Genomic DNA, 21,933 nt, shown 5'->3' on the forward strand with positions numbered 1-21,933 from the left:
CTTTAAATAAAACATTAAATATTTCTGGGGCTGCATGTCATTTGATCTTTGGCAATAGTTTGAACTCTCTAAATGAAAGGTGCTGATATAAACCACCAAAATACACACATTTCTATGACTAGGAATTACATTTCCACACTTTGGAGGATGGATTTATTACTTTAGGAAAAATAGCCTTTTGAGTAGGGGGGCGGGAAACTAAGTAGAATACATATTACAACCGGTTATATTCAAACAGTGTTTTTATATACCCATGTTTTGAAACTTGGAAATATCTTTGTCATAGAAACAGTTTTCAAAAATGGAAGTTGGGGCCCCTGCTAGCTACCTTTAATATACTTAACCCAAGTGTAGTGAAACTTTGAATTCAGGAGCCTGCGGTCGGGGTTACTGCTTCTAGGGGGAGTGGCGGCCGGTAGCCGAGCCCTCAGCTCTCGGGGCTGCTTAAAGGGTACCGGCGGCGGGGGCTCTTTCCCGGAGGCGAGGGCGAGGCGGAGGACGTGGCCAGGGTCCTCGGCGAGAGGCGTGCAAGGTGTGGAGGGCGGCGATAAGGACAAAAACACTCTTCATCCAGTAGGAGTATGCGCCAAAGAGATTTATTCAGGGGTGATTACAGGTTATATAGGCTGGTAAGAAGGGCAGGGCTGGAAAGGAGGTGAAGTAGCCTAAAATGGCAATATTGAAGGGAGAGGGGCTAGGATTGGTTCTGAGAGGACGCAGGAGCCGTTGCAGCGGGCGGGGGTTGTTCTGGCCACGGTGCATGCGCGCTGGTGGTGGCAGGAGTGGCCTTGGCACCAGGGAGTGAGTGGGTAAGATAAGGAAGTGGGGAAAGGGCAGTTGGGAGAAAGGCGGTTTCCTCCGGCAAGCCTCCCCTGCCAGTGGCATTTTGGGTGAGGAAAAGGGAGCTGCCTTGACCTCGCTTCCCAGGCTCGGGGGGGCTGCAGAGGGCACTCACGCCCGTACCTACTACCCTCCCCAGGGGGTGATCAGGTCCCCTGGCCCAGGCCTGGCAAGCCGAGGTACAAGCTCAGTCCCCGCAGGAGCCCTGCAATTTGGTTAGCTAAAATTTTGAGCGCAGGAATGTTTGTTGTGTGGGAGAAAGATGGATGCATTTATGGAAAATTACTTCAAACACTTCTAGGAAAAGAGCGAATTTTAAGCTCTGTTTTAAAATAGGGTTTTGTACTCACTCTTCTATCACTTCCCCCACAAACTCCAACCTAACCTAATCCAAACCAACCAAAACAAAACCACACACATAGTTCTCTTCAGACCCCCAGGTACCCAGTCCCTTTGCTGTTCTCCACCCCCAGAAATGCCCCCATCCTCAACAACTCCATGCTCTGAAACCATATCCCTGCTTTCCCTGTAAATCCAAACACCCAGAATCCCAGTGCCATTTCACACAGCTAGATACTAGCGGAAAGGCAACTTTCTCCAACTAAATCATACTAAGACATATGCAAAATCTATTTTTCCTATCAAAATATCTACATTTTAAAAAGAGGCTGTGTGTGTCCTAAATGAAACTGAAATGCAGGGTGGGGTTTGTGAGTGTGTGTGTGTGTGTGTGTGTTCTCAGTGTGTGACAATGTCAAGCAGATATGGGTGATACGATTTTTAAGTAGAGGACTACCTGGTGGGCATATCAGCTCACTATAAACAGGTCTTCCTAAAACTCTCATACATCAACTTTGCAAACTAATTGTTAAAGGTTCTGAGAAGTTCTGTAGTGAAGAATCCAGTTTAGCTATGGTTAGACCAGCCTTTTGATATGATTCTTATTTTTCACAGTCTTCTTGCCTTCCAATTTGATAGCCACGTATTTTCTAAGAAAGCCAACCTTTTCTGTGATAGTTCCTATAACAGTGACAGGATTCTCAAAAGGGAGAGCAAGGAGAGAGGTGATGGCGGCTATTTCATTGACCAGGCCAACTTGGGAGAAGGACAGAACATTTCAATGTGTAAACTGAAGTGTAGTGAGCTTGGTTATTTTAGATAGCAACAAAATATCAAATACATCTTCCAGGATTCCTAGAGATAGTCAACAGCAGCTGAGCCACCCATAGGTTCTCACTGGCTCGGGGGAGCCATTGCTCTGGAAGCTTCAGCAGTGTGAAGAAATTCTGGCAGGAAAAGATGTCCTGTGTCCGCGAGCATTTTCTATCCTCACCGCTCACGATGCTAGTTGCCAGGTGCTCGTTGCTCTTAGCTAGGTGACTGCTTGGGTGCCAGCTAGAATTTGTCTTCCTCTTGAAGAAAGTAGGCTTGGAAAAATTGTGCTCTGATCATTTATGTGTGGGAGATAAGTTTAAGTCACTGAAAAATCATGCCTTTTTGTAATTTTCTTGATTCATATTACTACTAAGCAGTTAAAGGGCTGAAACAACAAAAATAGCGTAAGGGGTGAGGGAGCTCTTGGTGTTGACTGATTCTTAAAATGAAAAAAAATTATAATGGGTTCAGCAAATGATTCCTTAAACTGACAATAATTAGTCTTCTTCTGTATTTTACCTTGTGCCACTATCTTCATAAACGTTCTGTCACAAAGAAACAAGTAACAAAAAGCTCCACCTTTGCATTCTGAAACATAAGATTTCTACCTAATTTGAAATTTCTGCCAATAATTTCACCAGAAGAACACGCCAAATAAGTGAATATTTTTAGTGCTATGAGCTAAACAGCAGAATACATATCTGTGGTTGCAGATAAACAATCTGTCAGCTAAATAGTTTAAAATAATGAATATAGTTTCCTCTTAATCCATAACATTAGATCATCTCTGAAGCTCAGATTGATTTTATCAGTAAAATCTTGTTTTTTCTCTGGGGAATAGTTAACTAGTTTGTTTAAAAGAATGTCAACCTTTTCAACTAGCTACTGAATATTGTGGTGGAAAATGCCTGCTTCTGTAGACATCTATGTGACAGCCAGTTTACAATAGCCTGTCGTTTTGACCCTGCTCTCTGGTTCTTATCATATGTATCATGGATCTTGTCAAAGGAATGCATTTTCAAAGGGAGCCATTTATAACTCCAAAACAATATTAATCCCGTGTCCTCATCATTGTCATTCCCCCTATGATGAGGAAAGATTGTAGAGAAGATTCCTTAATTTGGTGCAATATCATTCTAAAATCCTAAATAATGTTGTCATGCAAATGGATATTATATTCTATTGTTATTTGACACTTTTTAAAATATTTGTTTGACAAAAATGAGTCATTGCCTAACCACTATGATTAAGTTGTTTTTAAAAAATAAAATAAAGTGGGCTTTCTCCCCTAAGTTTGTTTAATAAGACATTTAAATTGAAAAGAGCTAGCCTCAAGAGACTCCTGCCAATTCTCTCTATTTTAATGAGAGGACAAGACAACATTAAGGAAAAGTAGGACACATTTTGGAAGGTTTTCAACAGAATCATAGAAATATCAAATGCAAAAATAAAACATTGTGTAAATCAGATTGCCCATCAGTCTTTTTTTTTTCAAAACCATCTACAGTGTTTTAATTCATTTAAGAATACTTTTAAAGCTCTCTGTCATGGAGACCAAGAGTATGTTTGATTGGGATCTTTAGCCTCAAGAGGCTTGTAGTTTGATGTTTTGTTTAACTGCAGTTTGTATGTGCGTGCATGTTTTCAGCTCAAGATGAATGATGGGAAAGAAGTTCTTACTTGAAGTTGATTTTATTACCTTTCTGGATTATGGTCTGGTGGCTTGACCTGAGCTGTGCGAGGCATAGAATCACCTATTACACAGCTCTGTGATTTTAAGTTTGGAGTCAGTGCTACGGTGTGGACATTTCTGTGCACACCTCTGTCATATGTTCATTTTAGACTCAGTTTGTGTAAAGCACTTGTGAATGCAGCTATTTGTAGGACCCAGTCCTGTCTGCAGCTCCACCTCTCAGAGTCAACATCAGCTTACAACTGCCAGGCCCCAAAGGAGGCAGGGGGCTGAGGTTAAGAGCTCAGGCTATGCAGCCTGTTCACCTGGGCTCAAGCCCCAAACCATGTATATAGCCTTAAGCAGGTTACTTAACCTTACTATATTTCAGTTCCCTTATCTACAAAATGGAAATAATAATACGGTGAAGCCCCCTCCATTACACTGTAACTTAAGTCTAAGAAATTGAATCAAGTGAAATGCAGGTGCCTGTTTTTGTGGGATTAATGGAATGAGAATGAGGGCTGGTGCATGAAGAGTTCTGGAGACAGGCAGGATGGGACTTCATTTGCTTTGGGCTGATCATCACTCTAGGTCCCTGAGTGTATGTCCTCTCATTTGTTCATGTCGAGAACACAAATAAAAGCGTACAGTTATTCTCTTAGGACTTGGGAGGCTGTTCGCAGCCAGTTGAGTTCACAGCTTCTCAGAGGAGCAGAAACATATTTTACCACCAGCCTCCAGGTCGCCGTTTGTGTCCTCAAGCATGGCTGCATGAAATAGAATGAACAAGGGGTAACCAGGAGTGGAGATTTTCTTTTTACACATCATTGACTATTTCATTCTCTTCCCAATCTGTCTTTTCTGGAAGAAATTATAGGCTTTGGTGCTTTAATTATTACGTCTATCAGAATAATCTAGCCTCTTTCAGTGCACAGCAAATTTAAAACTTTTCTTTTTCATCCTATTAGATTATTACTTAAATTTTTTCTCAAAGATCAAGTCTATTGTAACAGGAGTTCTATATTGAAATCCTTCCAAAGTTAAGCTAAATCCTTAACATGCTGAGAGTAATAATTAAAAAATGACAACAATGATAACAATAATCACAATAACATAAAAAGTATAATTTATTTAATGCCAATAATATGCTTGGAAATTGACATATTTATTGTTTCATTTGCTATTCCCACCTATCACCTTAGTTGTTATTATAGTTTAGCAAATAAATTGAGTTTCAGAGAGTTGCATTAATGTTTAAATTTGAACAAATATATTAAACCCCAAAGCTCATGTTTTTCCTATTACACTACACTTGATGGCCTAGTCACAAACTTTAATTTTTCTATTGATGTTCTGACATTCTAGCAAATATCTCTAAAGAAATTAACATTATTTGTTTACCTGTTTTCAAGGCTTCTGGATTTGGGCTAAGTAGTCTCATGCCCAGAGATTATGTTTATCTTCATATGATTTTAGAAACACATCTATTGACTACTGAAGATCTTGTTGTTTAGCTTTGGTCGGATGCAAGATTCAGATGTGATGTCTATAATGCCACAGAACAGTCACTTCAAGTCAAAGTAAGGGTAGCAATTTGTCGTGTCTGTTTGAACATGTTTTTGTCAAACCAGGAAATTTGGGGGCATTTTACCTGGTAAGAATATATTCCATTTTTAGAATTATCAGAGCTAATCCTTGGAAAATCTTTCTTTTCTTTTTCAATGCAAATAAAACTCTTCCTTGGGAGACATCTTATGCAATCATTCCTAACCAGGCTGGAGGCTTCTCCCCCTACTCTTGTTCCCTGCCTTTGCTGCTAAATCTCTGTGAAAAATAAGAGCAGATGAGAGGACACAATGACATCTGTCTTCCTGCTTGTGGTTCCGTAAGTGACGTTTCTGTGGGACACAGTTTTACTGCTATTGGTAGGAAGGGGAATCCATTTTTCATTATTGAAAATAGCTTTTATTTCTTCATCGCAAGTGACAATTGTGCGTCACAGGAAAGTGGGAGCTTGTAATGAAGAAAGTGTCAGGATAAATTTAGCTTTTGTCTTTCTTCCAATCTCAATTTGGATATTATTTTCAAGATGAGCACTGTTCAACCCTCAGGACCTAGGAGATCTTGAAAGGGGTGGGAAACGGCACAGGTGCACTGGATGGTGAACAATCAGATACAATTCAATCAATGGCTGGTTTTGTCTGTCGTCGCAGGAGGGCCCTTTATTCTCTTCCTCCCTTGCCTCCTATTTCTTTTTTTGGTCGTGCTATGTGATAAATAATAAGATCAAGGGACTAGACACCGAGACTCTGGCCTCAGTTCAACCTGATAAATTACCACTCTAAGTGTACAATTTCTTGCCTTCCTGCTGGTTTTTTAAACATTTTTTTTTTCTTTTTAGCAATGATTATACACAGAAAACAAAAATGTAATCTATTCAGGGCTGACATTTGTGTAGACGATTTGAATACTTAGGGAAAAATTCTTAGGACTTTGAAGCATAGATCAAGCACTGGATAATCTGTAAGTTACTGAGTTTGGGGGAAGTTTAGTGCAGGTAAGGATCTTCTTTATATGTGTGTTCCTATATACTTAACTTCCTTTTAGTTTTCCACAGTCTCTATTAGGAAGGTTGTGATGCGGACTGCAGAGGTAGTGAATGATATGTGTTTGTGTAAGTAATATTGGGATTGAGGGTGCACATATGGTTGAATAATGGACTGATGGCTAGTGGTTAGCAAATCCCAAGCTTTTATGCAACTTGCTATCATAAAATTCACTGGCTTGTCACAGAGTTGGAAAAACATGGGGAAGCCATAGTTCACATCAATGGCAACCCTAGAGATTGGGTTATATAATTTATTTAATTATTTTAGCAATTGTTTTTGTGTGTATATTCTACAGAAATCATTGCAATATTAAGGCTTGCATATTGTTCTAAAAAAAAAGTAGGTTATGTTAGTAAGTACTAGTGCCTCTTCTAGTAAACAGCAATCTTCCCTTTTACAAAATGCATATTTATGTCTAACTTAAGTATCTCATGCTATAATTCACCTTTATAAGTTGGAAATGGATAAAAATGGATCATTTGAATAAAAATAATTATGGTATCTTGAATTAAAATCTTCTAGAGATTTAATAATGGTTTTTATTTAAAGACTATTTTCAGTTAATGTATATGCCCAACAATCTGCTAAGGCAGATAACATGTCTAATTTTCCATTGAGAAGCCTGCAGTGTGGGAAAGTTAAGTGACTAAGGTGATAAAGTGAGTCAGAGTTAAGATACATGTCCAGAACTCCAGATACTTCTTTCCATACTCAGCCTCACCCCCTGAAAATGAGCAAACGGAAATTTACCTTTGAATAATGACTTTACAGTTAACTTCACCTACAACATCTCATTTAAAATTAACAGCTACTAATTGAGATAAATATTATTATCTCCATTTTATAGGTAAAGGAACACAAGCTCAGGAATTAATCCTCCCAGCTACACCGGCTAGGCAAGTGTTGCTAGGCAAGTGTTAGGGATTGTTTTCTGATTTCCAGATTTTGGAATAATGTGGCATAATGGAGTCTCCCCAGTTTGCACAAAAGGAAACTGCTTTACCCCTTCTTTCTTCTTGTGACTGGATGCTATAGTTCTTATTTGGGTCCAAAGCATGTGGAAATAAAGGTCACATTCTGGTGAAGCCAGCTAGCTTCTCCACTAAGGAAGAGAGAGGAAAGAAGGTAAGTTTATAATTGCTAAGGAGGTAAAATAATGGAAGCTGGAGTTTGACACAGGACTTGGGTAGGGGGATGCGGTAAACTGTGATATTGTAACATCAAAATACTGCTGAGAAAGTCTTGTGGAGCAAATGCAGCTAATATTAATGATTCAAAAAAAAGTTATGAATAGCTTGGAGACTTGGTGGTGGGGAGGGTCTCTTCTCTTGGACTGCTGAGTTAGAGTCTTGTGCATACTTGTATAGAAGACAGACCAATAAATTTCTTTTGTTTCAACTCTTCAAAGTGTTTTGTTCCTAATTTCCTTGTATTTGATTTTAAAAAATGAGCTATCTGCTAAAATTTTAGCTTATTCATTGGATATATTTTCTCCCTCCCTTTTTCCAGATGGGATATGAGTGTATATCTTCTTCCCCTACCACATACACAAACACAACACACACAGAATAGATAAAAATACTGAAAATGGTAGAATGCATACAAATACATGAACATATGGAATAACCCAGCTATTATGACAAAGTTCATCTTTGGCTTTGAGCTGCCTTACAGCCTGGGTAAAAAAGCGACAAGCTCCAAAGCTCAATGAACTTTAATAGAAATCTCTTCCAGAGCTTTAAAAAGGCAACTTTGAGTGATCTAATGAAAATGATATTCGACGGCATTTTTCAAGGGTACAGTCATATCCCTGACTCTCTTAGTTATCTTTAATAAAATCAAAGGGCCTAATATTAAAGTGCAACTCAGTGTAAGTAAATCTATGGGGGCCTGAGCTAACGTGATCAGAAAATCTGGTGTTCTTTGGGCTGAGTCAGAATTCGAGTACCAGAGGAGAGGAATGTAGGATAGGATGTCCCTAAGACAATCTTATCTCAATTGCATGTGCCTTAGACAAGCTTTTGTCAAGAAAGAGCTGGACTTTATGCTCCTTAATTATTGAAAACTGAGAGGCACACTAAGATATAGTAAAGAAAGAGCCAGGACACAAAATTCATCACCCAGTGAAAGCAGCTTTAGGCAGAGAGGATATCCAGCTTATACTGTGGCCTGCAGCCCAGCTCCAGTGATCAGACCAACTTTCTGAGACATTGATCCTTGGATCTTGTTTGGCTGTGTCTCTGGCACTTCGACCCAGCAGCTCCACTAGTTTCTTGGCCTTTGCAGCCCCTTCCAGCATTGCCTCTTGGATCACAGACTGAACCAAGAGCCAATTCCTATTTCTCCATACCAATTCCCACTTGAACTTGGCTGACTTCAATATTGCCAAGCTTTGTACAAGGCCGGGCAGAACAAAAGTGAGGCCTGGTGGTGGTCTGGTATAGCATGTTGGCTACAGATTGACATTGTATGCTGTAGAAACAAAAGAAATTGTTTAGTACCGATGTGCTCTCATGAAAGGTGAGAATGCCGGGCCTTTGGGAGAAAAAAATCTAGGTAGGTGGCCATGGCTGACCCAGATCTCCAATCTATGTTCACTATCTCCTAGCTCAGATTTCTGTTAATGAAGCCAAACAAGACTATTAGCCATTTGCCCCATGGAATTCACACAGACACAAAATCATAGAATTTCGGAGCATCTTAAGGATCATCCTCACTAAAATTCACAGACAGCCTATGAGTCAGATAGGCCCTGCAGATGGGCATAGTATTCTTTAAAAAATGAAACAGAATAGAACCAAGCTTGAATTCATCACTTGTGGGAAAAATTTAGAAGGCTTCATATTCAAATCTGGATTTCCAGGCTTTCTTTAGAATTAGATGTGCCGTGTTGGGACCTACCTTCCATATGCCAATAGCTGGACCTGAGTGGCTCTGGCCTATTTAGACCCTACTGCCTCCCCGCCATGGAGATCTGAAAAGCTAGAAGTCCAAGGTGTCAGCAGGGCTATGCCCCATCAGAAACCCATAGAGTAGAATCCTTCTTTGCCTCTTCTAGCTTATGGTGTCTATTGGCAATTCTTAGCATTCCTTGGTCTATACATACATCACTCAGAGCTCTGGCTCCTCAGCCTTCCCAGGCCTTTTTTCCTGTGTGTCTCTGTCTTCACATGGTTCTGCTCTCTGTGTGCCTGTCTTCCCTTCCTAGAACGACAGCAATAACATTGAATTAGGGCCTCATCTTAGCTTAACTAATTCCAACTGCAATGATACTCTTTCCAAATAAGGTCATATTCTGAAGTCCTGGGGGTTAGGATTCCAACATATCTTTTTGGGTGAGATAACTCAACTCATGACAGGGTCCAAGTGTCAGTTGCTGTTTATCATTTGGCCTCTGTGACTGCTCAGGCCTTGTCTCACATCACTGGCCCAGTCCCTGAAACCGCTGAATATGAGTCACCTGAAGTAATCCATTGTGCATGTTTTACCACCGAAGGATCTAGGGCTCATGGACATTGTTCCAAACTTGTTAGTCAAGATTAGATTCCACTGGCCCAGCTTCAAATTCAGAAATATTTCTTCCTTTTCTGATTTATCTAACTTTCCACATTTTAGAAATTTATGTTTTACAATCAATGAGTGTAAATAATGAACACCATATATTAAGAATCTACCTGTAACATCAAACAAATACATTTATATGCCTGATTTTCTTCGTAGATAATTGATCATGCATAAAAAGTTTCAGGAATCTTGATATGTGCATTGTTTTCCTTATGATACCATTCCTCAAAATCATATCTTTTCTTTTTTTCTCCACAGACATTAGAAATACACTCCCTGGGGATTTATAAAGTCTATTATGTATTTTGACCTCATGTGTTTTGATGAGATAAAGTCTTATCTGCCTATAAAGTTGAAATGGCATTGAAACAAATTGAACATTTCATTTAAAACATGTAATCTCACAAAAAAGTCAGGAAATTAATTGCTTGGCATCATTTACACTAAATATATAGTGGTACATTTATGGATCACGTTGCAGCATTGCTCAAATGTCTAATTGTCTATGCCTGACCTGAGCAGTAGTCCTTAATATACGTTATCCAAAGATAATCTGCTACAAGAGCCATAAAATTCAGCATATACAGTTGGGGTTTGGGATCCAAATTAGATTCACAAGAGATGCTTTGAAAATGGGGACAGGAACCTGAATATCTGAGCAGAGGGAGACTAAGTAAACTTAGAATGACTCATGCCCATACATCTTCTCTCTCTTTCTCACACACACACACACACACACACACACACACAAAGAATTAAGTTGCAAACCTTCTCAAATATATAAAACAAGGAAAGCTTATTCATGGAAAATACACCACTACCCATTCCGTATTTTTCTGTCCTGTGTTTTTGTTGTTAGGTACAGGCAGTTCCCTGCTCCATCCAAAATGGCCCCAAGCAAAAAAGAGAATATTTTAAGCTCTCTTTCATCATGCATTAACTTTTATTTTTTTCCATTTTTTGAAAGAATTTTAAATAGAAAATGTAGGGAAAAAATGGTAAAGAAAATTATTATTGGAAAAAAACTGCAAAATTATCTGAGTTGTATATTCTTTTGCTGGTAAATTCTGAATTCTGCTGCAGACTTCCCAAAGTATATTGGCTTTGGGTTTCTGGGGGAAGGTGCTCTGGATCTCTTTTAAAAAGCGCACATGCTGCTTCATGTGGTGTGGCAGCTGCTAAGGTAATGATGCATTTTTAGTGAAAAAATACCATAAATAAACATACAAAAAATAATATAAAACCCTCTCCAACTAAGCGCAAAATTTGGCAGCAAGTTAAGAATCTAAAAAAAAATTCATAACCGATAAAATAATGTACCAGTACAGCCATTTCCAAATCTGATTTCTACCTACATATTTATATAACACATATCACCATTATATTTACCTTTCCAATATGCCTAAGAATTTAATCCATGATTTTCTATGTTACTATATTCCAAGGGTATGGAGGACTCAGATTAAATGCTTTTGCCTCTAAATAAATTTAGTTAGTAATGAATCAACTAATTATATGGTTAACTACTGCTTTTGTTTCATTAAATTCAATGGAGGCTTCACTTTTTCCTGAATGGTAACCACCAGACATTATTGGAAAATGAAAGTGTTTTTCTGTTTTCTTCAGATTATTAGCTATTTCTAAAGTACATAGTAAAAGGATAATGGTTCACATATGTGGAGGAGTCTGAATCTCTGCACTGATTCCTCTCTATTTAAAATAACTCATCTGAAGTTAATAATTCATTTATAAAGGAGTTCAAGGCCAGATTAACTGACTATTAGTGGAGAAAAACAACAAGAAATAACTGGATGAATATAATCATTAAAACTATGTCACAATTCACTGGGCCCACAAAAATTATCATACAGCACATATTAATACACGGATTGAGAGGATTCAACAAAATAAATTTAGCAGGTGATACTATCATAGTGAATGATCATGTCTCTCTGAAATAATAAAGTGAATACATTCAATAACTGTGCATATCAATCAATTATTTTTAACAGAACTGCAGGAAATAGGCAATTGGGTTGACTTCAAAATTGAATGACTTACAGAAAGTCTAAGAGGGTCACTCAGAACTTCGACTAGAAATTATTTCTGAATCTATTTTGACATCTTTGTGAATCTGTTTTAGTAGTATACTGGAAATTCACCAGCTATGGGAATTGCTAGGAATATTTATTAAATGGAGGGATGGAGGGATGGATAATGGATGGATAAATGGATGAGAAGGCAAGAATGAACAAGAGACATGGGTTGGAGAGTTAAGGGTAAGAAAACCCTGACAAATTCTATTTGATTCTATCCTTATCATGCATTTCTATATCTATCTATCTATCTATCTATCTATCTATCTAATCATTCATCTGTCTCTCTATCTATTCAACCGCTTTGATCTTCTCCTTTCTCATCTTCCCACTAGCTATGACTTGTGCCAGATACAAACTCTGCCAAAAAATATACACCAATAATACCACATTTGCACAAGGTCATGAATTATATAATGATACAACACCCAGCTGGTTGGATAACATGTATTAGGGACTCCAACATTTTGCGAGAAGTCCAACTTCAGTGACCATATCCAGAATTTTACAATAAAGAAATTTACGAAAAGCTATTTTATATCACTATACATGGAAGATTTTTGTTTAATGATTTAATATTGTGTCTACTTTTAATTAAACTTGGAGGTACAACATAGTCTTTTTCAATGCTTAGGGCTTCTGAAGATCCTAATGTAATCCTAATTTGTGTATTATTTCTCGAAATATCCCATTCTAGATGACATTGGCTACAATAGTTAAATCTTTTCAGGTTTCCTGATAACAAACCTCTTATCAGGTTGGACGACTCCATGGTCAATTTAAAAGAATCTAGTAAGTATATGAGTTTATATATAAATACATACACATAGGACAAGATATTTTTTGAAGATAGTTCTAAAATAGTTCTCCATAACTTTGTACGTTTTGACTTTCTCAAATTTGGCTGTGATTATAATGAATTGGTTAAAGTGAAATAAAATTCTTTCATAGAATAAGAATAAATAATAAAATAAAAAAATAATATAAAAAAATAATAAATTCTCTGTTTAGCTCTGGACCAACTGGTATGTCACAGAAACACAAGTTTTGTTCTGCCAATACAATATAGAAAACTCAAACAAAAAATCTTAATCATAATATGTTTAAATGTAGATTTTCCTGTTTTATTTTGTCTGACTCCAATTTTATTTCTTCAAAGTGAATATTATGGCATTTATTCTCTGAAAACCTCATGGTGCCTAGGTCTTACCTCCAGAGAGTGTAATTAGTCTGAGGTGGGATGGGAACACGGGAGTTTGTAAAAAGCTCCCCAGGTGATTTTTACGTGTGGCCAGGGTTGAAAACCACTGCCTTGGAATTTGCACATCAACCTTGGGGTCAATTGCTCCATGAGCTGAATTCAATATTGAACAATGGCATGTACGATTTAAGCCGTGGGGTTCATCTTTCTCATATTTCTCCATTCCTCCCCCATTCTTCACTTATAATCTATTTGTTCTGATTCCAACTTTAAACTGGAGAAGATCATTAATCATAGATATAATTTAGTGACAGCAGGGTCATGTCCTACTAACTAAGTACACCTTGTTTGCTTCAAAATGCTAATCGCTCTGTGCAACGTTAATGAGGGACAATTGGTATTGAGCCTAACAATCATGTATGGTCTAGTTGCTGTTTTATTGAAATAAGGTACCTTATTAGGTTATGGCAAATACAGCAATGTGCGATTATACAAATCCTGGAATCACATACTTACAAATCTTTGGCATTAAGGAACAGGGGAATTTAATGATTTTCAAGATTTTCTAGAAAGGGGCTTACAATTATAGAACTTCTTACCTGGTGTCTTCTCTACAAGAGATCTCATTCTCAGAAGGAGACTAATACTTCATTTTCCTTTGCTTTCAGCTGTGAGGTTGCCAAAGGAGGGATCCTCTTTTTTTTCTTTTTTCCTCTGAACCTCTGTTGCTTCTTCCATCCATTCACTTATTCACTTAATATTACTTATTTTAATGTAAGAGCAAAAGGCCTCAACTTCTCAAAGCAAATGACAAGTGTGTAGTTTGTGTTTAATATCACTACACTTAAAGATGGCTTTTCCAAATCATCATTAGAACAGTTTACAACTTACAATAGGTACTATTATTGGAGCATATTTAATGCAAAATTATGATTTTTTTGGCATAATTGTAGGACTTAAAGGGACCCAGAGTACCTTTTAATCTCTCCCCCCACTTGACCCTATTGTCTCTATTGGCACTTATTTCAACCCTGACAGAAACGATTTTTAATTTTTAAACTATTTGTAGAGATTATGTAAGGATAACAGTGATGAGTCTCTTAGTACATTTCAGTTCCAAGAACCATGATTGCCTGTAAGAAGACAGTAAAAAATACATTGATTTGGTTACACTTCAGAAACCAATTGATAAATAATAGATGACAAAAATCCATTTGAAAGTAGGTGAAAGGGTCAGGTCATAATTTACTGAAAAATTCCCTATTCCTCAACTGAGATGAACTTGGATAATCTTAACTGCAGGAAGCAACTTTAAAATGGCATCTGTTCATTAGTTGGTGGGTGTGCATGGCCATGTGTGTGAAAATGAGTTAATTAAGTAGATTATGAACTTTTGTGGGTAAGAGATTCCATCCTATTAATCATTGTTTTCCCAAAATCAAGTACTGAACCTGGTACATGATGGTAGATATTCAGCAGAAGTTATTAAATTAAGTATAATGGAATGACTGAAATCATGGACAATTGAAGGCCTTTTAGAATAGCAAAATTTGATATTTGCTTTCTAAAATACCCCTTGCCTCAAGTGAGAGAAAATGCTCTACAGTTCTAGTTAAATTCAAAATCTCCAAAAAAGAAATATATTTTTAAACATTAAGGTTAAAATCTCTGATGGTTTGGAGAATCTAGGAAGGAGATAAGAGTATGCTTTTAGTATGTTTAGTCAAACGATGGTCTGGAAAATGTAAAAACGTATATGGGCTAAGGGACTCTGAATTTTCCCTCCATTTTCCTGAGTTGATCAATTATATAGGAAAATTTTCAAGAGGAAATGAAAGAGATGAAGTCAACTATACAAGGAGACTGAGAAGGGCCCTCTGAAGTGTACTGAATGACGGCTATGTCTAACTGAAAGGCCCTGTTTCAAATAAGACAAGACCATCTTTTGAACTCCACAGGATGCCGCTGTCAGCTGCTATTGAAAAACTGTTTGAAACCCGTGGATCAATCTGGTGTTTTTAAGCTCTGGCTTGAATGAAGCTATTTATTTCTGAGAGTATTTCATCATATTCACTAAAGACTAGACCTTGTGGGGGCAGTCTCACTATCTTTTTTTGATAGATTTGAAAGTGGCATGGATGTCTAAGAGAAAAACATGTAGTTTGGGTTTGACGTCAATGACATGGGTTTACATGTGTGCACACAATGAACCAGAAAAATTGCCTAACAAGAGAAACACCATGCTCAAGATGTTAATATGGGAGCAAGCACTCTGAGTTATGAAAGATTTGAGGCATGTGAGAATGGTCGTTCACGTTTCAAAGTGGCTGGAGCCTGCCACCAATGGTCTCTTATGTTGATGTGGAATTTTTCAAAAAGCTCATCATGAAATGGGTCTGCTTTCAATTCTATGGTAGATATGACAATAGCAGAATACATAAGAACAAGCTTAGTGACAATTTTATGGAACTATGGAGTTTGCCCTCCATACCTATAATCTTGCTAATCATTGAGATACCTTTTTTAAATGCACAGTTATGAAAAAAAGATATTACAAATGCTTTATTTATTTATATTTAGTCTCCAGCCCCTGATATATTTTAATTTTGTCCTAATGGAGTATAGACTTTCTGAATCCACCAGAATGTAAATTATTTAGAAAATATATAATAAGCAAGATTCCCATGGTAAATTATTTTGATATCTTTATCTAATGAAGCAATATATGATTCCTGCTGCAGTTCATTAATTCATTTCTTATACAGAGTCGTGCCTGAACTAGGATATTTATATATATAGAAGAATAAGGCACAGACCTTGTTCTTAGTGAAATGTTAGATAAATCCAATATTTAGATCTTTTATCTTTTATATATGCTTTAGTTTACTATTGCTGCCATAATAAATTGGCACTAAGTGGCTTAAAACATCACCCATTTATTATCTCACAGTTCTGTAATTCAGAAATCTGAGCACAGTGTGGCTCAGCTGGTTCTCTGTTCCAGATTGCACAGGATGAAATCAGAACGTCAGCAGGGCTGTGTTCTGGTCTCGAGTCTCTACAGATGAATACATTTCCAAGCTCATTCAGGTTGTTGACAGAATTCTGTTCCCCATGGTTGCAAATACAGACTAAGGTTCCTGTTTCCTTATTGGTTATTGGCCAGAGATTGCTCTTGGCTTCTAGAGGTTACCTGCATCCCTTTCTTAAGGATTGCCCCATTCCTCCGTTCGAAAATCAGCAACTATGGGTTGAGAACTTTTCATGTTTTGAATCGGTCTGTCTCCCCTTCTGCTTATCTCTCCTCTGCCTTCCTCCTTGCCACATGCTTCTGACTGCCTTTTCTGTCCTTCTCTTCTGCTCTTAAGGGCTCATATGATTATATTGGGCCCACCCAGTTAATCCTAGATAGTCTCCCTATTTTAAGGTCAGCTGATTAGTAAATATAATTCCATCTGTGAAATCCTTTCCCAGCCATACCCAGATTACTGTTTGATTGTATAACCAGAGAATAGGAATCTTGGAGGGACATCTCTAGCATTCTGCCCACCACAACATGTTCACACAAAAATCAAGAATTTATCTTCTATATAAGAAAGCCCTTTATAGAAACTATTCCAATACCTTATTCCATTGCAATATAATGATGTAGAATGTCTTTCATCTATGCTTGAAAACTTCCAGAGGCATCTCATCTCCCTCCCAATAAAGGCAAAGTCCTCACAATGGCTACAAAGCTCTGTATGATCTGGCCCAGCACTGTCTTCCATCTCTCCCCTTATCATCCCTCCCCTTGATATCCCAGACCAATCTAGCTTCTCAGTTCTCTTATTCTCCCAGTACAGCAAGGAGGCCCCCACCTCCCAGCCTGCATTTCTGTGAATTCTGCCTGGAGCCTGTTCTCTCTCTGAAGTCTTCATGGCTTTCTCCTACGGTAGTTGAAGTTATGTCTTTCTGACCATCCTTTTCCTTACCTTGCACACTTCCTATCCCTCTTCCCTGTTTTTTTTCACTCTTGCAGTTATCAGCTATTAGTCACTTATTTATTTGTCACATAGCATTCTTCTAAAACACAAACCAAAGCATATTTCGTACACATCAATGCCATCACTCTGAACTAAAATTTGTCTTAATTTTTAGCATGACAGTGAAGACCTTGCCAATATGAGCCCAAATTAAGTTTTCAAACTCATATTCCATCTTTCTCCCTAAAGCAAAGAATAATGTATCATTCCTGAATAAGTAGTCCCATTTTAAATCTCTGTGCTTTTACTTAGGCTTCCCCTCTTCCTGGAATTTTTCTCGCATACCTCCTGCGCTTCTCTGATCTCCTTCCCTTTCCAGCACAATAGACCTCTAAGAGCCAGATCCAGTATCATTTCCTTGGTGAATCATCCTTGACTTCCCCAAATGAGGATGAGTTGCTTCCTTTCCTGAGGTGTTAAATCACCTTATTTATAATTGTTTAAAAACTTCCACAACATTATGGTAGTATGCATTGCCTCCTTACCCCCAAATTTGTGAATTCTTTGAGGAGAATGACTGTTTCTTTTTAAAATCTTGGCATCCCATGCACGAAGTAGAACTCCTGGCATTTAAAAATTTAAGAAATACGTGATGAAAGAAAAGGAGTAGAGAACAAATTTATAGAAAATAAACTAGAATCAATTCAGTGAAATATTAAAGATGACCACTGTACCAGTTTAGATGTATTATGTCCCCCAAGATGCCATGTTCCTTGAAGCAGTCTTGTGTGGGCAGATGTATTAGTGTTGATTAGGTTGGAATCTTTGGATTAAGTTGTTTCCATGGAGATGTGACCCACCCAACTGTAGGTGATGACTCTGATTGAATTATTTCCATGGAGGTGTGGCCCTGCCCATTCAGTGTGGGTCTTGATTTAATTACTGGAGTCCTTTAAAAACATTGGCACAGACCCAGACACTAACTGGCATAGCTCAGAGATGCTTGGAGTTGTGGATGACTGATGTTGGCTGCAGGCAAGAGAGACAGTTTGAAGAATGCACAGGAGCTCAGAGTGGAGCTGGAATGCAACCTGGGATCAGCAGACGCCAGCCACGTGCCTTCCCAGCTAACAGGTTTTCCAGACGCCATTGGCCTTCCTTCAGCGAAGGTATACTTGTGTTGATGCCTTCATTTGGACATTTTCATGGCCTTCAGACTGTACCTTTGTAACCAAATAAATCCCTTCTATAAAAGCCAATCCATTTTGGGTGTTTTGCATAATGGCAGCATTAGTAAACCAGAACAATCATAAAAGGGTGTAAACTAAGAAAGCTGGTCCTGGGTATTTCCTATGAAAGATTTTACCTTCCTTTTCTAAATAACCTTTCTAAATACTCTTGTCCTGTTGCATTCCAAGAAATTAAATGATCATGTACCACAGTGTAAGAAATATTCTATTTGTTATTATCTTCATCAGCATCATCAATGGATTTTTTGAGAGAAAGAGAGCTCTCTGCACTAGGGAACAGTAGATGTTTATTCAGGGGACAGATCATACTTTGTGTTCTTTGGAAAACTACATCAAAAACTTAAACAAATAGATTAGTTCTCTTACAGAATGCAAGAACTGTCATAGAATCTAGAGTCAGAGTCAAATGGAATCATATACAGGCATCAAATATTGGCATAGGAAGGGGCATTTAAGATTGGTATACAGTGGATCTCAAATTCATAGAGAAGTAGTTAAAATGCATCTTGTTAGTCCTGTCTGATGGATGCTAATATTGTAGGTCTATAGTGTGGTCAGAAATCTGTATTTGCATAAGTAACCCCTACATGATTCTGACACAGATGACCTAATGGCCACATTTGAGAAACACTGGTCTAGCTCCAAATCCTCACTTTATAAATGAGATGACTGTATTACAAACTGAAGTGGTAATTAATGTGTGGAGCTCAGCTTCCCAGACCCTTCCCAGACTACATTTCCAAGAGGCCTTTCTACTACATGTTGACCATTTTAGAAACCTGTTGTTCTTGCTGCTAATTTTCTTCTTGTTCTTATTTTTGGTTCAATTTGGTCTCCCTCTAGTAAAATAAGGAAGGAGAAGCCTAAAAAAAAAGGGAAGATCCTCCTATTTACTTCTATTCTTTCTCATTTCTTCCTCTACTTCTAGAGATGAATCCTTCTGGTTTAATACCCATAATTCCCAGGAAGATCCACAGTATCCACAAGCTAAACTGTGCTAAGCACTTAAGTTTGTTTGCCTTTCCAGTCAATTTGCATGCACATAAACCCTTTATATTACACATATCCATACTTTCCCTCATAATTACAGAGAGCACCATCAACTCACTTTCATACCAGCACAGGGCAGATGTGCAACACAATGGGTTTACATAGATAAATCAATGTTAGAGGGGTGGGTAAAGAGAGAAACAAAACTTTCGCTTTCCTTTGGGCTCTATCAGTGATGACAGCTCAACTGACAATGTGTTCTGATCTGCTAGATCTGCCATTATGCAACTACCAGAAATGGATTGGCTTTTATCAAGGGGATTTATTACATTAAAAATTTACAGTTCTAAGGCCATAAAAGTGTACAAGCTAAGGCATGAACAAGAGAATACCTTCACTGAAGAAAGGCCAGTGGCATTTGGAACACCTGTGTCAGCTGGGAAGGCATGTGGCTGCCATCTGCCTGTCCTTTGCTCCCAGGTTCTGGTTTCAAAATGGCTTTTTCCAGAATGTCTCTGGGCTTCTGTTTCTCTTCACTTCTCTCTCAGCTCCTGCGCATCCTTGCTTGTTCTCTGGGCATTTCTCTCTAAGTGTTGAAGGAGGGGGTGTCTTTCTTAGCTCCTCTGGGGCAAAGTCTGGGCTTAGCATCTCCAAATGTCTTTCTGTTTGCAACTCCAAGCATCTCCAAGCATTGGCTCTTAGCTTCTCCCAGGAGCAAACTTTGGATTACATATCTTAGCTTCTTTCCAAAATGTTTCTCTCAGTTTCTCTGAGCTCCTTCTCTCCATGAGCTCTCTTTAAAGGACTGCAGTGATCTAATAAGACCAACATCCCCATGGAAGTGATCTAGTCAAAAGGTCTCACCTACAATTGGGGGGAGGGGTCACATCTCCATGGAAACAACCTGATCAAAATGTTCCACCCTAATCAAAAGACTAATAAGCCTGTCCCCACAAGATTGCATTAAAGAACATGGTTTTTGTGGGGGACATAATAGATTCAAGCCAGCACATAGTGTTCCCTGACAACAACGGGAATCCTGACAGAGGGGATCCTTAGTTTTCCATCAGAACATCATGAGTGGTGATTTGGGACAGTTTTCCTTGCTGGGGATAGTTAGGGTATAAAGAGTCCTGACCTTTTGCTGCTGCTTATTTTAGGCATTGTTCTGGTTTGCTAATGCTGCCGGTTATGCAAAATACCAGAAATGGATCAGCTTTTATAAAGGGGGTTTATTTGGTTACAAAATTACAGTATTAAGGCCATGTGTCCAAGGTAAGTCATCAATAGTAAGTTACATTCACTGGAGGATGGCCAGTGGCATCTGGAAAACGTCTGTTAGCTGGGAAGGCACATGGCTGGTGACTGCTCCAGAGTTCTGGTTTCAAAATGGCTTTCTCCCAAGATGTTGCTGTCTAGGCTGCAGCTTCGCTCCAAAATGTCACTCTCAGTTGCTCTTGGGGTGTTTTTCCTCTCTTAGCTTCTCCAGAGCAAAAGTCTGCTTTCAAAGGCTGTTTCCAAAATGTCTCTGTAAACTAAGTTCCTCTCTTAGCTCCTGTGCATTCTTCAAAGTGTCCCTCTTGGCTGTAGCAAGCTTGCTCCTTCTGTCTGAGCTTATATAGTGCTCTAGTAAACTAATCGAGGCCCATGCCAAATGGGTGGGGCCACACATCCATAGAAATTATCCAATGAAAGATCTCACCCAGAGTTGAGTGATCACATCTCCACGGAAACATCCAATCAAAAGTCTCCAACCCAATCAACACCAATATCTTTCTGCCTACACAAGACTGCATCAAAGATAATGGTGTTTGGGGTGACATAATACATCCAAACCAGCACAGGCATCATTCTCTCTGCTGTATGTTCATGATGAAGTAAGTCTCATCACTGTCTCTTGAGTTGAGTCCACTGAGCTCATTTTATTAATGATGAGGGTAGGTCTTAAGAACTCAGTGTCTTAACCAACATCTTTCATTCAGTTTCTCTTTTTCATTCTCAAGTTAATAACTATGGCACTAATTTATTATATGCACATCACATTACTAATTGAAGTTAACTACTTCAAGTATACAGAAGAATATTTCAACAAAGAGAAAAAAAGTCAGGTGCCTATCCAGCTTTAAATAAAATGTTGACATTTTGCCAGTATTTGTTTCAGACTTGTTTTTAGAGAAGTAAAACATTACAGGTAGAGCAGAAGCTCCTTCTATAGCCTACTCCAATCCCTTTCCTCTCTCTGTCTTCCTTGAGATAACCAAGTCCCCAAACTTGGTATTTATTATTTCCATTCATGTTTTTATTCTATTACATACATGTGTATAATAAACAATCTCTTTGAATATTTTCAAACTTAATTCTCTACATATAATTCTGCTTTTTTTCAATCAATATTGTTCTGGGGATTTATTCACATTGATACATACAACTCAAGTATATTAATTTTAAATACTGTGTAATATTCCATTGTACGTATTGTATTATATATCTATTCTTTTCTTTACTTCCATGTTTTCAATATTACCATTTATGCTGCAATGAGTATTTTTGGACATGTCTCATTTTGTTCGTGTGGCAGAGTTTCTCTC

This window comes from Choloepus didactylus, chromosome 9, assembly GCF_015220235.1.
Source record: "Choloepus didactylus isolate mChoDid1 chromosome 9, mChoDid1.pri, whole genome shotgun sequence".
In the NCBI taxonomy this organism is placed as follows: domain Eukaryota; kingdom Metazoa; phylum Chordata; class Mammalia; order Pilosa; family Megalonychidae; genus Choloepus; species Choloepus didactylus.